Raw genomic sequence first — 19544 nt, 5'->3', positions numbered from 1 at the left:
CCTTATGAACCTGGGAATGTGGTACAGGGACAGCCAGGCCTGAGACACCCTTTACACCCAGGAGATTGTTTTCCGTGTGATTACGAACCTCCAGTCCACCATGTATCACTTCGGGCCTGTCGTCTTGAAAAACGCGGAAGAGTAGATGCAGTTTATTCTGCCTACCCCGATTCCAGTCAGGCATTCCTGGGGAAGAGTGAGGGGCCCCCGGGGAAGAAAAAATGTGAATCCTGTTGACTGAAACGCTTAGTTCTTGGGATTCCATTACATCTGTGGATGGGATTCCAGATAAGTCTAAAACGCCTTGAATGTGGGAAAGAAGTGGTAAAGTCAGACGAGAAATAAGACGTTCAGATTTGGGGACATTACAGCATAGTGGCAGCTTTCGTATAACAAATTCTTTTGGGGCGCCTGGGTGGCTCAGTCGTTAAGCGTCTGCCTTTGGCCCAGGGTGTGATCCCAGGGTCCTGGGATCGAGCCCCGCATCGGACTCCCTGCTCCGCTGGGAGCCTGCTTCTTCCTCTCCTGCTCCCCCTGCTTGAGTTCCCTCTTTTGCTGTCTGTGTCTCTCTCTGTCAAGTAAGTAAATAAAAAATCTTAAAAAAAATTTTTTTTCATTGTCCTGTGGATGATCAGAGTCACCCAAGAAGATTCTAGAACTCATCATCACATACAGGATCCTTCGCAATTCCCGTCCGTGGGGCATCGCCTCTGAACTGCGGGGACCTGAGGGTGTGCAGGTGGTCGGTGCTGTGATTACCTGTGATTACCTGTGATTACCTGTGATTACCTCCCGATGGACCTCCACGGTGCCCAGCTCATACATCCTGCAGCCCCCGGACCTGCAGTCCTCCGCAGACCCTCCGCTAACTTAACCAGTCCAGAAACACAGCAGAGTGAAGGCAAGGGGGAGAGGAAAGGCGCGTGGGCCGCGGCCACACCCCCGCCCTGCCAGGTTGGGTCCAGGACCCCCATGTCACTTGCTTGTTCTGCCCAGAGACTGATCGGCTGTGTCTCCAGGCCCCTCAGTGGGTGCGGTGATGTCTGGCCAGGCCCGACTACTCCCATTTATTTCCGGCTCCGCCTTGGGTGCCCTGTGGGTTTTGAGAGCGGCCGCTTTGAGTTCGCAATGCTCCATCTGCTGAATTTCTATTGAGTAGAAACAAAGGAGGTGCTTCGTATCCCCTCGCCCGACTCATTGGTTTTATAATCTGAAGCAGGCCCAATCTACGCATCCAGCAGCCAGCTTGGGGGGAGGGGAGCAGAAAGTTAGGAAGGTGGCAGGAGACCAAGTCTGGGTCGGAGAGCAAGTATTGTATTCACCCACCCCAAGGAAGAACTCAGGTTTACGCTGCATGAGGTGAGGATGGATTGGTGGGGCGCCCAGGGTCCCTGCCTTTCGAGAACTACCCTGTCAGGCTACCGCGAGCCTGAGACTCTGTGACACAAAGCAGAGAGCAGCAGCCTTTCATCACTGGGCCTAGGTTCAAATGATGATGGCCACTGACTGCCAGCAGAGCTCTGGGCAATGTTTTCGTAGCCCCGAGGCTTTTGTTCATCTGTATATGGGGGAGACGATTTGTGCCATGAGATCTTATTGTGAATACCCAACGGCACAGCTTTGAGGAAAGGACGATTCGGGGCGGGGGGCCAGCATCGTTGCTCATTCCTCCAGACACCAGGAGGTGATGCTTTTCGTGGGTCGTGGGGAAGGTGGGTGGTTCGCTTCTTGAGCACCTGGGGATGCTAGGTGCCCGGGGGTCTGGATTCCTCCCCGGGGAGGCTGCTGAGAGCCATGCGGGGATGCAGGTTACCCCCAGAAGTCTGCAGCACGAGAACCAGTAGGAAGGATTGGAACTCAGCTGGAGGTGGGGAGGGAGGTTCTTTGCGAAGAGGGGAGGACGAAGCCACCGCACAGACGGTTGCCGCTGTTGTTAGAGCGGAGGCAGAAGGTCTGCGAGCAGGTCACGGGGTTCCCTTGCATCTCGGGCGAGAGGTAACAAATGAGCTGACAGTCTGCCCTCCAGCCCCCCACCAGGACTTCCTTGGTTTGGCCACTGGGGGCTCTTGCTAGGCAGAGGCGCCTTCCCTGCCAGGTTTTTGTTATTAACGTTGATCCCACGTATCAGAGAGTGGAAAGCAAGCCTTGGAAATCCGCATCCAAGTGGGATTCGAGGCTCGCTGGAGCAGCGTGTGCCAAGGGCTGGGGGTGGGGACGCGCGGCGGGCTCTTCGCTCAGCATCAGGAGCAAGCCCTCGGCATCATTCACTCTGTCAGGGTATCGCAGTGGTAATCACTTCCAAATGGCAGTGGGGTGAGGAGGGGGATCCCCCCCAATCGCCCAAGGAATGTCTTGACTCAGGACGGAAAAGGAGGTTTTCCATAAGCAGCTCCTCTTTCCAGAAGGGACCAACTGTAGAACATGAGACGCCCCCGAGCCTCTCTTAGCATCATCCATAATAACAGCCGTGTCAACCGAATGGAGGGGGAGGGGACGATAATCTAGGATAGGGACACGTCCCATTGTCCGACCCGGGAGGTGCTTTCAGGGTGAGTGGCTCATTCCTCCGAAAATGACCCGTGACCTCTGGAGCGTTTTCTGAGGAGCGATTGTAAGAGAGTGCGTGGGCACCCGTTCTGTCTCTAAATGGGGGGGCAGGCACAGTAAAAGTCCCTCACTACACACGCAGACCCCAGCTGCAGAACCTAGTGCAAGGGAATCCAAACCGCAAGTCGCATTGCCACTTACCAGCTCTGTGATTTCCATTAAGTCCCCTTTCTGAGCCTCGATTTTCTTACCTGTAAAATGGGGATGATAATGCCTATCTATAGAATTGTGAGGAATAAGTGACTGAACCTTGGAGAAAATGTGAATCACGGCATAGGTGCTCAGTAAAATTATATTAAAATGATATTGAAGAGATTCAGTGTGTTTCTGACTGTTTTCGCTGGGAGGTCTTGCTTGCTTCAGTTCCTGCTGGGCACTAGGCAGCATTGCGCAGAAACATCATCTCCAGACTTGGTCGAGAGCTTTACTGCATTCACAATGATTTCATCTGTTTCTTGCTGCAACTCTTACTGCTTCCATTTGCAGTTGAGGGATCTGAGACCAGGGCTGAAGCGACTTGGCCATGTGGCTCGTCTGTAGGGTGTCCTGGCTGTTCCAGGCTCTCCTCCTGGGCTGACTGCGGGCTCCGTGGAGCCCAGGGAGAACCCACCAGTGCCCACTGGACTGCCCTCCTGCCCGGGGAGGCATTGAACGATGTAGCATTGAGGCATCTGTTTCAGACTTGGACTAATCATTTCCTTATGAATATGCTGACCGGCTCTTCCTCAAAACTATTTCTTCCACAGGTGATTCCTTTCTTTCTGTTTTCCTTATATTGGCAAGCAGGCTCCGGAAGCCCTTCTCTGGCTGCTCGACCTCCAGGAATGGTTCTGTCTCATCCTTTAGGGAATCCAGGTGGAAGGGGGTGGGTGGGTAGCATTTGTAACTATAGTTAGTGGCCTTCATAGTCTTTTTTTTTTTTTTTTTTTTTTTAGTTAAAATTTAAAATGTGCCGGTGCTCAGGGATGCTTTTCATTGAAGACCTGGGTCCGACTATCATTTCCAATACAGATGTCTGAATGAAATTCACACTAGGAACCCATCATACTCCTCCCACCCGTGGGCCAGGCTCCTATGGATGGAAATTCCTTCAAGATGCGTGCAGGACCTGCAGACCGAGGTCAAGGAGGCTGCCTAGTTGCAGACTCGGACAGGTCTGTTGTAAGGGTATTGCTGAGGTCTGGAGGTTATGGGTGAATCACCTAGCACCTAATAGCATCTTTATTCGGTAGGCACACCGCCCAGAGGCTCTTGTGGGCCCAGCGTGATCCTGGCGAGGGAGGCCCTGATGGTCTTTATTCTGTCCACAGCATGGGCACATTTGTGGTTAGTAACTATCTCAGGTCGTACTTTGGTTTTGGGCTTGCTCAAACCGAACCTCACTCCCAACCGGTCTTCTCTCTATGCGGCGCCTTGGTTATCCAGAATTCTCATGGAACAGCAATCAAATTTCCCAGATAGCCAGTATCTGTAAGAGTTAAACCTTTTCGGAACTAGGTTTGGTAAGGTTTTGATGGACAGAATTGTGAGGGCCAGTAATGGGATATACATTGATGTTTTTCCACACAAAAGTTGGAGCTCCTCTCTCTTTGTCTCTTGCTGCCTAGTATCTTTCCTCTTGCCTTCCCTCCACTTCCAGAGCTGTGCCCTGGCATCGCTTCCTGTGTCGGTCAGCAGAATGGATTTCCTGCCATTTGTTTCACTGTCCTTTCTGGAACAAGAAGGAAGGTGTGGCCTGCCTTGCCTACACTGCCTGATTCCCTTGCATGAAGCCACAGGGAGTTCTCATTACCACTGCCCATATGTACAGACACAGCATCTGTCCTCTGCCCAGGAGAACACAGGGAGAGTTGCTGCCAGCAGCACAGGGCTGAGCCCTGTCTCCTGCTGACCGATTTTCTCTGTCTGCTGCCTGGACGGGGGAGGAGGAGGAGGAGGAGAAGGAGGGCGGTATGGCACGCACCATTTCCAATCAGGACTGGAGTGAAAATCCTGCCGATGGTGGGAAGTCAGGCAGAGGCAGCCCGACCACCAGCCATCTTCTCTCCAAGAAGTACCAAGAACTGTATCCTGGATGTGTGATGGCGTGAGAGCTGCCAACAGGCTGATGGTGAGATTCGGAGACCTTCCGTGCTGCCTGCATTTGGGAAAGAACAGTCACCATGTGAAGATAAATGGAGGAGGTACAAGCTGACCATCACGGCTAGCTTTTACAGAGTGTATCGGCTAGCTGTTGTCCCAGGAATGCTGCGTAACAAAGCATCTGGAGACTCAGGACTTACAAAACCAAACATCTGTCTTACTGATGGACTCTGTGTTGGTAGGGGCAACTCTCCCTTAAGCTGTGGATCACTGGACTTGGCATCTGGCTTCACGTTGGGTTCAGGTCTTACTTAAATTCCCTTTGGATCAGCAGCCACTGAGTCGTGGTCTTGTGGGTGATGACGGAAGCCCGACCACACATACCCATTGACCCACATTCTTTTGGCCAAACAAGTCCTATAGTGCAGCCCAAAGTCAATGAGCAAGGGGAATTCACTCCATCTCAAACAGAAGTGGTGGAAGGGGAGTGAGTATTTATTAAATTAGAAGCTAAAGTATCATGCAAAGTTATGCATTTATAAATTCCACCAGCTCAAGTTCTGAAGATTGAGGGTGGGAGGGAGGGAGGAGGAGGAGGCAGAAGGAGCGAAGGATGTCAGGTGGGTGGGTGGGTGCTTAGCTGGGGGTGGTAGTGGTGCGGGTCCGGGCAGGAGTTGGACAGAGAGGGGGTTGGCTTCTCTGTAGACACATCCGGGTGAGAGGGCTGCGCCGGCTCCCGTGTGCCATAGCTCTTCTCGGCCAGTCCTTGTCCTGACTGCTCCACCATCTCTCAGAGGCCCCAGCTCTGGAATTGCCTGTCCTGCTGTAGTTTCCAAGGCTCTGTGAACATCAGCTTTTACGGCTGTCATTGAGACCCATGATAGAGAAGAACCAGGTTTCAGTTGGATGTTGCCAATACTTGGGGTAGATTTCTGTATCCCTGTATTTCTTTGGAGCAACCAGTGAATATCCAGTTTGACTTTCCTGCTGTGAAAGGTGCAGTTGGCCAGCTGTACCCAGGAGCCATGGCTGGAGGAACAGTGGTTATAGGGACTTCTCTGCTTCCCGACCCTCCCACAGCTCCCTGTTCTTGCCTCAGCCCTGGATGGAGAGATAGATTTTTAGGTGCGATATTTGGCCTACTACTTTACGCTTTAAGGTCTTCCTCTTGATGTCTTTTTTCCCTGTGTGCTAGTTTTCGAGAACACTCCAGTGCGGATAATGTCATAGGTCAGAATTGTTCTCCCTTTGTCCTTCCTCCTCTCCCCCTTGCCCATGTGTTTCTAGAGGAAGGACCCTTTCTCCAGGGCCCTCCCACCGCTGGGTGGCAATGTGTTGATGAGACCCCTTTACTCGGGCAGAGCGCTGTTTAGCTAAGTCGCCCCTCCCTGTCGACCAATCCACCTGCGCATTTCCGTCCCCTCCCTTCCTTGCGCAAACACCGACTGTGTGCTGGGCACCCGAGACTCACACACATAAAAGCAGCACAGACCTGTTCTTTGCTGTCAGGAGGCCCACACTCCCGAGTGCCTAAGAAAGGACTAGAGATCAGTATAGTGCAAAGTGGTAAGTTTCGTGGTGAAGCTGTGCAAGTTATGACTGGAACGCAGAGTGGAGGCACCTTAGCCTGTTGGCGGGGTTGGAGGCAGCAGTGGTATATGGAAGGCGGCCAGGAGGAGGTGATGCCTGATGAGAACTGGCAGAAATGGAGAGGAGAGACCCTGCAGGCTGGTGGGACGGTGTAAGTAAAGGCACCAGGCAAGGCGCATAAGGGGAAAGCAATGGTTCAGCGTTGGGGGATTGCGATACCAAGTTGGGGACTGGCAGATGATGGGGCAGGGAGTGTCGACCAGGGTCAGATCAGGGACATCTTCGGATGTCATGTAAGGAGCTTGAGTTTGGGGACCCATTGAAAGTCCCCTTCGAAGCAGGTGAGCGACATGCTAAGATTTGCATTGTGTTTAGAGAAGAGCATTAACTGTGTACCGTTAGTTATTGGGGTTGAGGGAGTAGAAAAAAGGACAGACTCACGGCTTGTCCAAACCAGTCCTGCCTGCCCCTGATGACCAGGTTTAGAGGAGGCCTATTCTGGGCGAGATGGTCCCAAACAGGAAATGCCATGTTTTTGCAAATAATTGAGGGAAGGCTGAACTACGCTCATGGCCACTGGGTTCCTTTTTCTTTCTGAGACCAGACTTACTTTGGGAGTGAGAGGCAAAATTTATATGGCACACTGAAATCCTCCTAATCCCATGAGATGGGCTCTATTATTATTATTGTTATCATTATTATTAATTTTAGATGAGGCTACCAAGGCCCAGAGAGCTCAAGTAATTTTCCCAGAGTGACCTAGTTCGTAGAGTGGAGCCAGCCTTGCCCACCTCTCTTCTGACCACCTCCAGAACTAAACTTTAAACCAGCTCGTGGCACTGTGTCTACCTGACTCCTCCTTCCTCCAGGCCCAGAATCTGAACCCCTTGGATCAAGAAACGGAGTGATAAGCTGTGCATTTTAAGAAAACAACGGCATCTGGTCTGGGATAACTCACACACACTGGACAGGACATCCTGGGTAGTAAACGTGGAAAGTTTTCTTCTCTGTTGCTATTGCCTTGAAGTCCATCCTGAGTTCCATAGCTTGCACCCGGGCTATTTAGAAAAACCATTGTTAGGGCAGAGGGGGCCTAGAATTTGGCGGGGCATGGAGTATGGACAAGTGGCTTCCTTCTCCATTCTTCCTTAGCCCCACGGGTACCCACCTACGCCCCAGCATGCTTTGCCTCCCTGGGACCCAGAGGGCTGGTGGTCGGAGTGAAGAAGGCGTGGGCGTAGGGGCTGTCTGGAGGAGCAAGTCATCGGGCTGCCGAAGCCAAGTCCGTGACCAGCACGATCCCTGGAGGGCCAGCAGTTTGTGGTTACTTGGCCACTCTTCCAGCTGAGGAATGTGCTTCCCCCTTCTCATATGTCTTGTGCTTTTGTAAATTTTGACGAGGATCCACGAACAACCCAAAGCACCAGAGTGGGTACAAGGTCAGCCAACCACAAAGCATTCCCAGCCCCCAGCACATTCGGCATAAGTCAGATGCCACTTGTGAGCCATAAAGGAGACGATCACTTCGTGGATGACTGCAGCGGGGACCCCGTGGGCTGTGGAAAGGCAGAGGCAAAGGCAGCCCATCCCAGATTTACCTGCGCACTTGGGAGCCTCTTGGAGTTCTCTGCCTGGTGTTGTAATCTTGGCACAAAAACAGTGTTCTCGCTAGCTCTACATTCCTGGTTTTGGTCCAAGATGTATAAAAAATTATACATTATCTTTCTTTTCAAAGCTTGAGAATTTCATTATTATTATTTATACCGCACCCTTGATTTAAGGCAATTTACAGTCACGACAAAGGCTGTGGACAGAACATCTGTGTCCCCCCCCCCCCCAATCCACATGTTGAACTCTGATCTCCAGCGTGATGGTGTTTGGAGATGGGGCCTTTGGGAGGTAATTAGGGTTAGATTAGGTCATGAAGGGAGGGGCCTCACAATGGGATTAGTGCTCTAGGAGACCGGAGCTCTCCCTGTCATGGGAGGACACAGCAAGAAGATGCCATCTACAGATCGGGAAGCAGGCCCTCACCAGGAACCAGGTCTGCCAGCACCTTGATCTTGGACTTCCCAGCCCCCAGAACCCTAAGAAATAAACGCTCGTTGTTTAAGCCCCTGAGTCTGGGATGTGTGTTGTAGCAGCCTGAGCTGACTAAGACAACAAAGGTACAATCAAATGATCGAAACAAGAATGCAAGGAAAGGAGCTAAGCAGTGAAGGGGATAGTGCGGGATAAGAGGCGTTCCAAAGACACAGGCTGAGGGGATCTTCAGGCGAACACGTGAAACTTTGTTCTGAGTTTTCAAGGAGCCGGGGGGAAAAGCAACGATTCTGAGTTGGGGGTGGTGGGGGTGGTGGGGGTGGGGGGGGGGTAGAGGGGTGGGTTCCCCTGCTAGCAACTGGCAGCCTCCCCACGCACCTGGAGAGAGAAACTTCGCCTGGTACTTTTCTCTAAAGAAGGGGAATCCTAGGAATGATTATCTTAGGGTCACTGAGCAACTTTGTGGGCAGTGATTTTGTAAAATGATTATCTTAGGGTCACTGGGCAACTTCATGGGCCGTAATTTTGTAAAAATGATCCCTAAGCATTCAGTGATACTGGTCTTTCATCTTCATGGTACCCGGGTGAAGTAAAAAGTGATTGGGCACAAGTATTTTCGATGGACAGTTGGAGAAACTGAGGGCGGGCCTTGGACCATCATTGTCAAGGGTAGTTAGGGAACAAGGAGGAAAGCTTTGACCAGCATCGCCAACATCTGAGAACGTCCTCTTCTTTCGGTAGAAAAGTGTGAGTGAGGGGAGGCGGGAGGCAGGAGGTGGGGGTTTCCTGTTGGCTCTGCTGTGCGAGCATCTGTCGGCAGGACTTCGGGACAGTCCCCTACTGCAGGTGAGGGACACGTGGGCCTTGCAGCGTCCTCAGCTATGATGTCTCGAAGATGTCTCTGCCTGCATTTCTGTGATTTGGTAATCCTGGCCCTCCTCCCCCTCCCCCTCCCCCTGGCCCAGTCCCCGAGAGCCAAATACATAAGTAAAACCAAGTGAAATAAGTCATCTCACAAAGAAATACTTCATCTTGAAGAAGTAAGCGGCTTTCTAGGGATGAATAACTTGGCAACAGTTGAAAACAAAGGAAAGAAAGAAAAGAACCCATTTCATCTGTGTTCATGGTGTGTGTCCTTTCTGTCTTCACGATCCCATGGTTTTGCACCTGATTTTGTTTTCTCCTTAAAGTACATCTTGGAACCCGGCTGTCATTTTTGACACTGGAGGAGCATATTTAGCAAAGCGTTCTCGACTTTTTTTTTTTTTTTAACACTGAATTCCACCAGGTTGGAAGCTGCTTGTCTGTGTAAACAGGGAGGTGGGCAGGCGTCCGAGTTGCTGCTGTGTGAACGGAGAATGGTTAGTGTGGTGTGATGCAGTGTGCCCCCCCCCCCCCCCCGTACTTGTTTCAAGTAAATTTCAGGTCTTAGAGAAATCCTGGCGTGTTGCATTGTCCTGGCAGAAGAGCGTGTTTGGGCGGAGTGTGTCCTCGACTCCTGCTAGTTTGGGGTGACCCAGATGCTGTGTCCGTGTCAGGGTGGAGGGAAGGCTCTGGGTTGCAGCGTCCAACTGTCCAGGTGCCAGGTGCGATGCTAGGCAGGTGGGTGTAACATCCAATAGGACTGGAGCTGTAGAAATTTCACTCGTTAAGGGGGAAGGGATATTAAATGGACCTTCAGGGATTCCACAGATGGTACAAGGGAGCCGCCCCCCAGCTTTGCACCAGGTTCAGAATTGTGTTCAAGCCGGTCCTGAGAGCTGGTGGTTTTGAGTCCCCGTTGTGCATATTGGCACAGTGGACAGTGAGGAGAATTTTACTGTGATTGCATATGTAAGGAAAGCAGGTATCTGGGCTCTGATTTACTCTTCATCAGACCCTCCCGCCATCAAAGGGCTGCCCCTCAGAGTCCCTTGCCCTGAGGCACCACCCAGGGCTTCTCCAGCCTAGTTCCCCATTGGTGCCAAATCTGTCTGTACTTTTCCTGTGTTTACCGGCATCCTGGGATTCCTGGATAAGGAGAAGCAGGGGGGTGGGGGAGGGGGTAGGGAGAGTTCTGGGCATTTCTACAATATTATATGCAAGTGCTGTGCAAATAAAATGCAAATGAAAACAGAACGCTCAAGAGCTGAGCAAAGGTGATGCAAATTTGCTTTTAATTTCCGCGCAGTTGCAGGCAACTCGGAGGCATCCAGGGAACTGCCGTGGGGAGTGGGCAACCGTGGGGAGACAGAGCTGGGCACTCGGTGGTCAGTGGTGGGCTTGATGGTGGGTCTTCCTGTGTGATGTATGCATAAAACGCGGCTCTCCGAAGGGATGCTGGAGAAAACCACTTTCTCTGCACTTGGAAATGAGGGAGGCTTGAGAGAAGGGAGAAGAGAGAAGAGGGCTTAACTGGGGTCAGGTCAAGGTTCTGATGGGGAAGAATGTTGCGTTGGGCACTTTCTGGTCTATCTGGGGAACTCTGCTGGGGAGGATCCTGGAAGCTGCCCCAGTCCCTTGGCGATGAGGATGCCCTTTCCAGAGAGCCAAGGGGAGAATTGAGTATACAGGTCCCAGGTGGGGAGCACATTGTGGCGGATGGCAGATTCTGGTCAGCTCCGAGCTCAGCATGGATTGGCGGGAGCTCGGACATCCACTGAGGGTGGTGTGGGCTCTGCAGAGTACATGGGTCAGGGCTGGGCCCGCCACCACCTGTTGGGGTCATGCTCTGAAGGGCTTCTGATGAATCCATCACCGTGTAACTGACTCTTCCCAAAGTGTTCTGAGGGAAGGGTTTTCTGATCCAGTGGCTATTGTCCCACAGAAGCTCTTGGGGAGCCGGTTTTAGGGAGCAGAACCAGTGACCCAGCAGTCCTGCTGGGTCAAGAGGTCAAGGCCAGGCCCCAAAGCAGGTCTTAGTTTTTCCTGCCTGAGAGAAGGGCTAAGGGGGGAAAAGAAAGGATTTGAGAGATGAAGTCAAGGGTCAGGAAGAGCTAACTGCCACCTTTAATAGTATAGTTCCTGAAAGAATACTTGTCTCTTTTCTTTCTTCTTCTTGCCTTTTTTTTTTTTCTTTTCTTTTCTTTCTTTCTTTCTTTTTTTTTTTTGGTAGCGTGTTTCTTGGTTGCCCTGTTATCAGTCATACATGCAGGAGCTCCAAGAGAAATATGTTTTAACATCCTGAAACTGAATTATTAAATGGGGATTAACTTGGTGTTGACTTTTCTTCATGGCTGATTTGCAGTATAAACTGGGTTTAAGGCATCTTTTGCTAAACCTTCTGGATTTCAGTGGATCGCATTGGATGAGCCATTCATTAAAGATTTCATGCTGATGTTATTTGTTTAGGCTTTGATGCCCTTTTTCTGTTTTCCCTCCCCTTTTATTCAATAATGATATCTTTCAGGCAGAGAATACCTTCCATCCTGTGGTATTAAGGGCTTTCCACGATAGAGAGCATGGCCCTATGGCCAGCAGTGAGGCAGGAACTCAGGGGACTTTGGTGGCCCCTGTTGGTCCCCAGATGGCCATATAGCTGGGACTGGCTTCAAGGAGGCGTAGGTCCTAGGCTCCCTGGCTGGCAAATGCCTCCTCTAGTTGCTCTTGGAAACCTCGGATCCATCAACAAGGGAACTTGCCTTTTTGTTTTAGTCTTCAAACACCCAGAGAGAAGTAATGGCTTAAATTCATACGATTCGTAGAAGTCCATCATCACGTTCTTGTCAGAGAGCAGATACCGAAGGGAAGAGGGAGGGGCCAAGATCTACCAGAAGGACACTGACGTTGTTAAAACCATGCGTTCTGAACCCTGCTACCCCCTTAGACAAGTTATTCAGCCTCTGTGAGTCTCATTTTTTCATCTGCAAAGTGGGGGGAAACAAATATACTCTTGGTTGTGAGGATTAAGTAAAATTATTCCTGTAATGAGCTCAGCATTTAATAGATGCTCAGAATTTCCTTTCCACCTGCAGACACACTTCACGCAGCCGAAGTCACAGTGTTGGCATCATTCTATCTATTACCCTCACAAAGCGAGTTCCCCCTTTGATCCTATGGCATGTCTCTCTCCGTCATTGTTCGTGGCTGCCCGGTATCACGTGTGGTCACGCACTACACGTATTGTGGGTTATTTTGGTTGTTTCCCAAAGCTACAGTCTCTTCTGTGGGCCTTAGAGACTCCTGTCTAAGGAACACGCTGCCTCTGTTCCTTCTGGAACACTGAGATGAGAGATGATCTCAGATGGCACGGTAGCATTTCGCACGGACCAGCCACCGCGGCTCTGGCCTGAGGTCAGCCGCCCAAGTCCAGAACGGTGCTTAGAATGTCATTCTCAGCCCTTTGGGCCCCACGTTAATTGCAGCTGGGTCTCCCAACTGTATGTGTCTGAGCCCTGGGCTATAATACCGCAGACGTGCTCCTTGCTCTCTTTATTTTATTTTATTTTTTTTTTTTTTAAGATTTTATTTATTTATTTGACAGAGATAGAGACAGCCAGCGAGAGAGGGAACACAAGCAGGGGGAATGGGAGAGGAAGAAGCAGGCTCATAGCAGAGGAGCCTGATGTGGGGCTCGATCCCATAACGCTGGGATCACGCCCTGAGCCGAAGGCAGACGCTTAACCGCTGTGCCACCCAGGCGCCCCTCCTCGCTCTCTTTAGAACGAACCCATTGTCCGATTGTACGGAATTCCTCCCTTTGACCCCTTCTGACAGTGGCCTCAGCCCTGGCTGTGCTTCCCCACTGACTGGGCCGCACGCCTTTCAGCTGAAAGTTGCACTTGAGACTCCATAACCGTTTAGTCGTTAAGTGACAGAGGTCCTTGCTGGCAATAAATTAGCTCTCGTCTCCCCAGCGCCCCAGCCCTGCCAGAGAAAAGGCCGCTGAGGCGTTTGTGTGCTCCAGTGAAGGGAAAGAAGGTCAGCCAAGGGGCTTTAGTACCTGCACCCAAGAGGATGCCTCGCTGGGACATTCTAGGTTTCAACCTTTATCTTGAGTTTTAACTCTTGCAAGCCACAGGAGGTGACTTCTTCAAGGAACACCTCAGATTGTCTTTATGTCCTGTGACCTTGCTTTTCTGGTTTAGGAAATAGGAACTGACTTTTAATGGGATAGACACTTGACATACATTGTCACATTGAAGCTTCGCACGGCTTGGTGCAGTGGGCTGGGTTTTATTATCCTCATTTTGCAGGTGGAGGAATTTTCCAGATGAGGCGTCAGGCTTTGAGAGGTTGAATGACGTGCCTGAGTCCCCCTAGCTATATAGCATCGTAGCTGATAATGGGACTACTGACACCAAGGCTGGGGGCGGTGGGGGAGCAGGGGTGAGCCTTCCTCCTGGCTAAGTGGACTGCAAGGTCTTAGGGTCATTCAGGACTCAGCCCTGGAGGTCACAGTAAGTGCCTAAAGTCGGTCTAGAGTCTACTGGGAATCCATTTTTATTTCTACTAATGTCCAGCCGCTAGCCCTCCCTGACTGCCACTGTCTTCATTCAGAATGTAAAGGCCTTAAGACCATTGCCCACCATCTTGCTTTTCAGTGTTGAGTGTTTTTCTCCTTAAGTGTGAGCTGGGACATCCCCAGACTTTATATTAGACCATTTTAGCCTCGCTGGGAGTTGAGACTTACAGGGTTGCTTTCAGCCTTGTGTTTGCCTGATAAGACGAAGGACACAACATTCCTTTCTTGAGAAGCTCTAGGAAATTCTGATCCCTGGGTCCTGCGCAGACCAATTACACCAGGACTGAAGAGGGTGTGACTTGAACACCTGAGTATTTTAACCGCCCCCCGTTCCCCCCTCTCCCCGGTCCCCCCTCCCCCGGCCCCCGGTAATTCTAGCGTGCAGCTGGGAAGGAGAGCCTTTATTTTAACCTCTGAAGGAAGAGATTTGTTCAGTACCTGGGTGGGCACAAGGGGAAGAGTCTGAGTGAGCAGAGGATAGATAGGGGAGTTTATGTGTTCACTCATTCAGTACCTAATGTTCCAAGTATTATGCTTGGGGCTCTAGAGACATCTAAGACACCCTCTTCATAGTCTGATGGGGAAGAGAAACACACAGAATTAACTGAGTCAACTCAGACCAGGGCATACGTTGTTGCTTTGCAGACCTCCACGTGCATCAGAATCACCCAAGGAGGTCTTGTTACAAATGCAGAAGCTAACACACTTGCTGAATGTGGCTTGACTCTCCTGCTAAATCAAGCAAATTCAAACCCCACAGCCTTTCTTGTAACCTACACATAATGGAGAGGAAATGCACATTCTTTAGAAACAAAATAAAACAGAAAGTTACATTGTTTGCAACACCAGCTGCTCTGTGTAGTGTCTACCCATTCATACTAGAAAAAGCACGTGTGAGAAGGAGGAAAGGCAGAGGCCTGGACCTCAAATGTACCAGATCTGATTTGGTAGCTGTGGTGGGGGCCCAGGCATCTGCTATTTATTCTACAGTCACCGTATGGAGAGGATGCTCTAAGGGGTCAGGGGAAAAAGCAGGTAATTCCGAACGGAGATGGTGAAGAAGCCTTCACAGTGGAGGTGATGTTTGGAGCTGGCCCTTCCGCGTTGGGCCACACACCTTCTTTGTGGCACTCCCACACCGTGTCTGCATTTTTTCAGGTAATGCTGGTACCCCTGCTCTGAGATGATAACCTCCAGTGCACCCAGCAGGACCTTCCTTGTCTCTTCTCTTGCCATTCCCGGTCTCACGCTTCATGCCCTGGTACGCATCTCTGCACCTTGCAAATGCTCTTCCCCATCTGTAATGCCCTCCCCACTTCAACGGATCCATTCCCATTTGTTGTTCAACCCACATCAGACCTCTTCTTGTGCAGGAAGATTTTGTGATCGCTAAGGAACATCCCATGTAAGTTTGACACTCAGTCTTTCTCCGTACCTTTTGAAGAGAAAGTGTCTAAGAATGGATAGAATTTGGCAGAGTGGGGTGAGGGAGGTTAGGAAGTAGCATTCTGCAAAGGGAGGAGTACAAGGAACATAGGACAGAGTGTTCTCAGGGACTGGCAAGCTGTGGCAAGCCTCGGGGCACGGGGCTTGTTCAGGGTGGCATTTGAGGCCGGGATGGGTTTCGTAGGCTAAGTTTGGACATGCGGCTCTGATGTGGGCTTCTCAGCAGTACTGCGATGTGATCAAATCTGTTCTAGGAGGAAAAACACGCACTTTTGCTGACACTGTGGAACATCTGGTGGCATCAGCGAAGCAGTGTAGATTGGAAAGAAATTTTGGGGTTAACTTACCATTTTGCTTTTCAACTGTATGTCCCTTATAAATACGTGGTTGTCTGTACGTGTATATTTCAGCAGTTTAAAAGAACTCACAAGCAAGGTAGATTTATCGGCTTCTATTTACATATATAATTTGAGTGGGATTTAAAAACTGGATCTTTAATCAATCCGCAAAAAGGTTACAACAGTTTCCAACCAGGCTTTTCTGGCCAAAGAAATATTTAGAATGAGAGAAGAATAAATGTTCAGTCTTCTCTCCTGTTGTTCAGGACGCTGCCCCAGACCTGGTGCACAGATTTCAGGCCCATCTGTTGGATTTGCTGCTACCAGTCACATGAACTTTATGTTTATTGCTGCTCTCTTCCCTCTGCCTCCAGGGAGCTAGTTTTCTCCAGGGGCTGGGGCTGAGGATTGGCACTAGGGAGGGTCCTCTTCTTAAAGGGCCAGGACCCCTTACTTTTCCGTTCATGGGTTTGATATGCATGTTCTCTCTCTCTCTCTCTCTCTCTCTCTCTCTCTCTCTCTCTCTCAGAGAAAAGTATCTCCACTTCTACAAGTAGGTGGAATTTATCCACTGATCATATACCTTGATTGCAGTGTTGACACAGATGACCTTGTCCTTAGGAGGGCTGGGGACTTCTATTGGAGCAAAAGAAAAAAAAAAAAAGAAAGAAAGAAACTTCAGGTTTCTTGAGACAAAGTCATTAGGTTATTTCTCTTTAAAAAATAGTTATATCTGATTATGAAAGAACCACATATTTATTATAGAGAATTTAGAATACATAAAAAAGAAATGAAAATAATCTGTCATCGCATCATCTAGAAATAATTCCTGTTAATGTTTTGTTACCTTGCCTGGTGTTCCCCCCAACTCCTTCCTGCTTGTGTATTTTTTTGTAGACATCATATTATGTATATTATCTTATAAATTGCTTTTGCATTTAACAATTTATCATGAACACTCTCCCATCGCATTAAAAGTGCTTTCACATTTCCAATATCAGTTTCAATGTTGCATAATGTTAAATTGGATTTATGTACCATGTGATCTAGGGGTTGGACATCCTTGATTTTTTTTTTTTTTTGTCTTTAGGGATTCAAAGCTGAAACTCAGATAGACTTTAGATTGGCATACATGCGTCCTCTGTAACTGTATGCAAACATTCATGTGCATTTAATTTTTATGGGGAGAAGTACCATTGCTTTTATTAGATACTCAGAGGTTTAACTGCTGAAGGGTCAGAAATGGATAAAGGTACTTATGTTAAATCCCTAGAAGAGGAATTGCTGAGTCTAAATGGTCTGTACATTTTTAAGGCTTTTGATGACCTTGCCAGGTTGTCCTCCCAGGGAGCTGTGGCAGTTGACCCTGCCCCCACAGCAGCCTGGGGTGCCTCTGGACCCCAGCCAACCATGACCAACCCTAGGCATCACACATTTAGAAACTTCACATCAAGTTATTGCTGGCTGTTCCGACTCTTGGCTTATAACTTACTCTTAAGCATTGTAGAGTCAGTGCTACTCTTAGAGACATAGGCACCCCAAATGCTGCGGGGATGCTGAGGTCTGGCTGAAAGGGTTTATAACTAGAAGATCTGGGTTTGTCAGCTAAGTCAGTGCAGCCACCTCCCTTGCTGGGCTGACCAGGCAGGGTGGTGTGTAGCAGCTCGGTCTCCAGGCTCAGACTTGATTGTGTTTTCACATTGGCCCCTGTGCTGTGTTACCTGGCACAGGTGTGTGAAGACTCCGTGTCTCCGTTCCCTCCTGCATAGACTAGGGATCTAGCATTCGTGCCCATTCTCACCCATAGGCTCTGGTGAAGACCAGTGAGCACCCCCTGTGCGACATTTGGCTTTGTGTCCATGGCACGTGCTCGGCCGTTATCGCCTGTCACTGTTATGTGTGTACCATTCTCCGGGTGGCCTCCTCCCTCCTTCCCTCCCTCCATGTGATTCTCCATGTCACACTTTTAGAGTTGGAAAAGGTCTTACTGATATTTCAGCTCAGGTCCTTATGTCTGCAGATGAGACAGCCGATGAGACGCACCGGCCCCCACTGAACCAGGGAGAGTAGTCCCTCCTGGTTCAGAGACTGGTTTTGAGGACCAGATATTGTCTGTAAAGTTCTTCTAAACTTGGACACATCGATCCTGTGTTAATTAGTCATGCGCTGTCTGCATGGCCCATGACAAATGCAACCCAAATAGAAATCCACTACCCGGAACCCGGCGTTAACTGGAATCTTCCTAAGCCATTGCTTTCCTGGAGGGCATCTAGCCCAGTGTCCAGGGAGTGTGACAAGTGCTCCGGGCTGGGGCGGAGGATTGTCAGCAGCCCTGGTTGTGTTTGTCTGACCCAGTTCCCTGGGTCTTGTTCATCTCTGAGGCCCACCACCTTGCACACATTTTTGAGGGAATGAGCAAATGATTGACGTCTACCTAGAAGAGATAAAGGGAAATAATTTTCATCATCAGGCATTTTCAAGCCTAAATCCGGTCTGTTTGCTGGTGGGTGCACCGGGGGATGCCGCGGGCTGAGCTTCATGCTGCGCAGGGGGGACGCCGGGCCTCCCTGCTCTGAATGAACTTTAACCTGTCTTTTCCTTTCCCCTCTGCCTTTCACTGTGTAACAACCACTCCTACAGCTTCCTCACCTTCTGAGCCTTGCTTCCTCTCTGTGTGGGTCTCAGAGCTTTCAAGACGAAAACAATGTTTCCAGAACGGGCAACTATGAGTCCGCTATAAAAAGTAGGTTGCCAGTAGCTGTGCTCAGTTCCCTCTATTTGCTAAAGAGAAAGAAAAGCCCAGATTCCTGTAGGAACATGATGCCAAATTCTGCTTTTCATAGCTGGTGTATGTTGGCTATCTTTCAAAGCCAAAAGCAAGTGTGCGCGCCTTTGCCAGCCATCCCTGCGTTTCCTCGTCTGCGGTGAGCAGCCGGGTAGCACGCCGTGGTTCAGAGGACAGGTTTAAACCCCAACCCCGCCACTTGCTGGTTGTGTCCTATCAGGAGAGTTCTTTAACCTCCCTGACCAGTTTCTCATGTGTAAAACGGAGATGTTGACAGAACTACCTCGTGGGGTTGAAATGAGGACCAAATGTGTCCAAATGTGTAAAACAGCACATGCTACAAGTAGGCATTCAAGATCGGGGGTTCTCCCTGCTTTGAATTCAGCTCGCACATTTGGCCCAAGGAAGTGTCACCAATGTTTGAACACGGTCCAGTTCACTTACCTCGTTTTCTAGATGAGGGAACTGGGGCCCAGAAGATAAAGCGAGGGGCCCAAATTCAGTCAGCTGGTATGTCCCATAGATGAAAAGAGGCCGACCTGGCCTTGAGCCACCCTCTTCACCTTGAAGCCAGGGACAGACCCTTGCTGCCCCTCACATCAGTGTTTCACGCGCCTTGGACTGGTGTGTCCATTCTGGTGGTCACATCCTTAACGCCAGCGCCTGTGAGTTTTCTCCCTCTGTGTCCCCTTCCGTGTCCAGGGCAGGGCTGCAGACCCCGTCATCAGCTGCTGATAGGAGGGTCTTGGGGATGTCTGGAGTTTGCAGGGTCATTGTCCTAACAGTCCGCAATCTTCTCTTGGTAACTATAAGCCATTTCTATCCCTATTAACAGTGAGCGGTGGAACAGACAGGCGTCTAAAGTGATGATATGTAAGCAGGAGCTGGATTGATGTTCCACAGAGATACTGGGGAAGGAAGGCTTGAATACAGGAACGCCATGGCCTCTCGTCCAGTGGTTCTCGAGCAAAAACCTGCATCAGAAGCACCTTGTTAGAACAGGCTCCATAAATATAGATTGCTGGGTTTCTGAGTCAGAAAGTGGGGAGGAAGGCCAGGCATTCGGCTTTCAAACAAGTTCCCAAGGGATGCTGCAGGTCCAGGGAGCATACCTGGAGACCCACTGCTCTAACGTCTTTCAAGTCTGAGAGTCTGTAATTCTTAACACTCCATGACAGCTGCTAGCATCTTGCAGTCTGTGGTGTTCTCA

General features: G+C 50.1%; 1 protein-coding gene across 1 annotated transcript in view; it reads left to right on the top strand.

Moving 5' to 3' along the window:
• The window catches only part of LMX1A (LIM homeobox transcription factor 1 alpha), a 153278-nt gene that overhangs the window by 45778 nt on the left and 87956 nt on the right, over positions 1-19544 (top strand). The gene's annotated exons all lie outside the window — the stretch shown is intronic.

This window comes from Ursus americanus, chromosome 2 (genome assembly GCF_024610735.1).
Source record: "Ursus americanus isolate L20-20 chromosome 2, mUrsAme1.1.p, whole genome shotgun sequence".
Classification (NCBI taxonomy): Eukaryota; Metazoa; Chordata; class Mammalia; order Carnivora; family Ursidae; genus Ursus; species Ursus americanus.
Note: the sequence above shows the minus strand (reverse complement) of the source record. Positions and strands in the feature narration are given on the sequence as shown.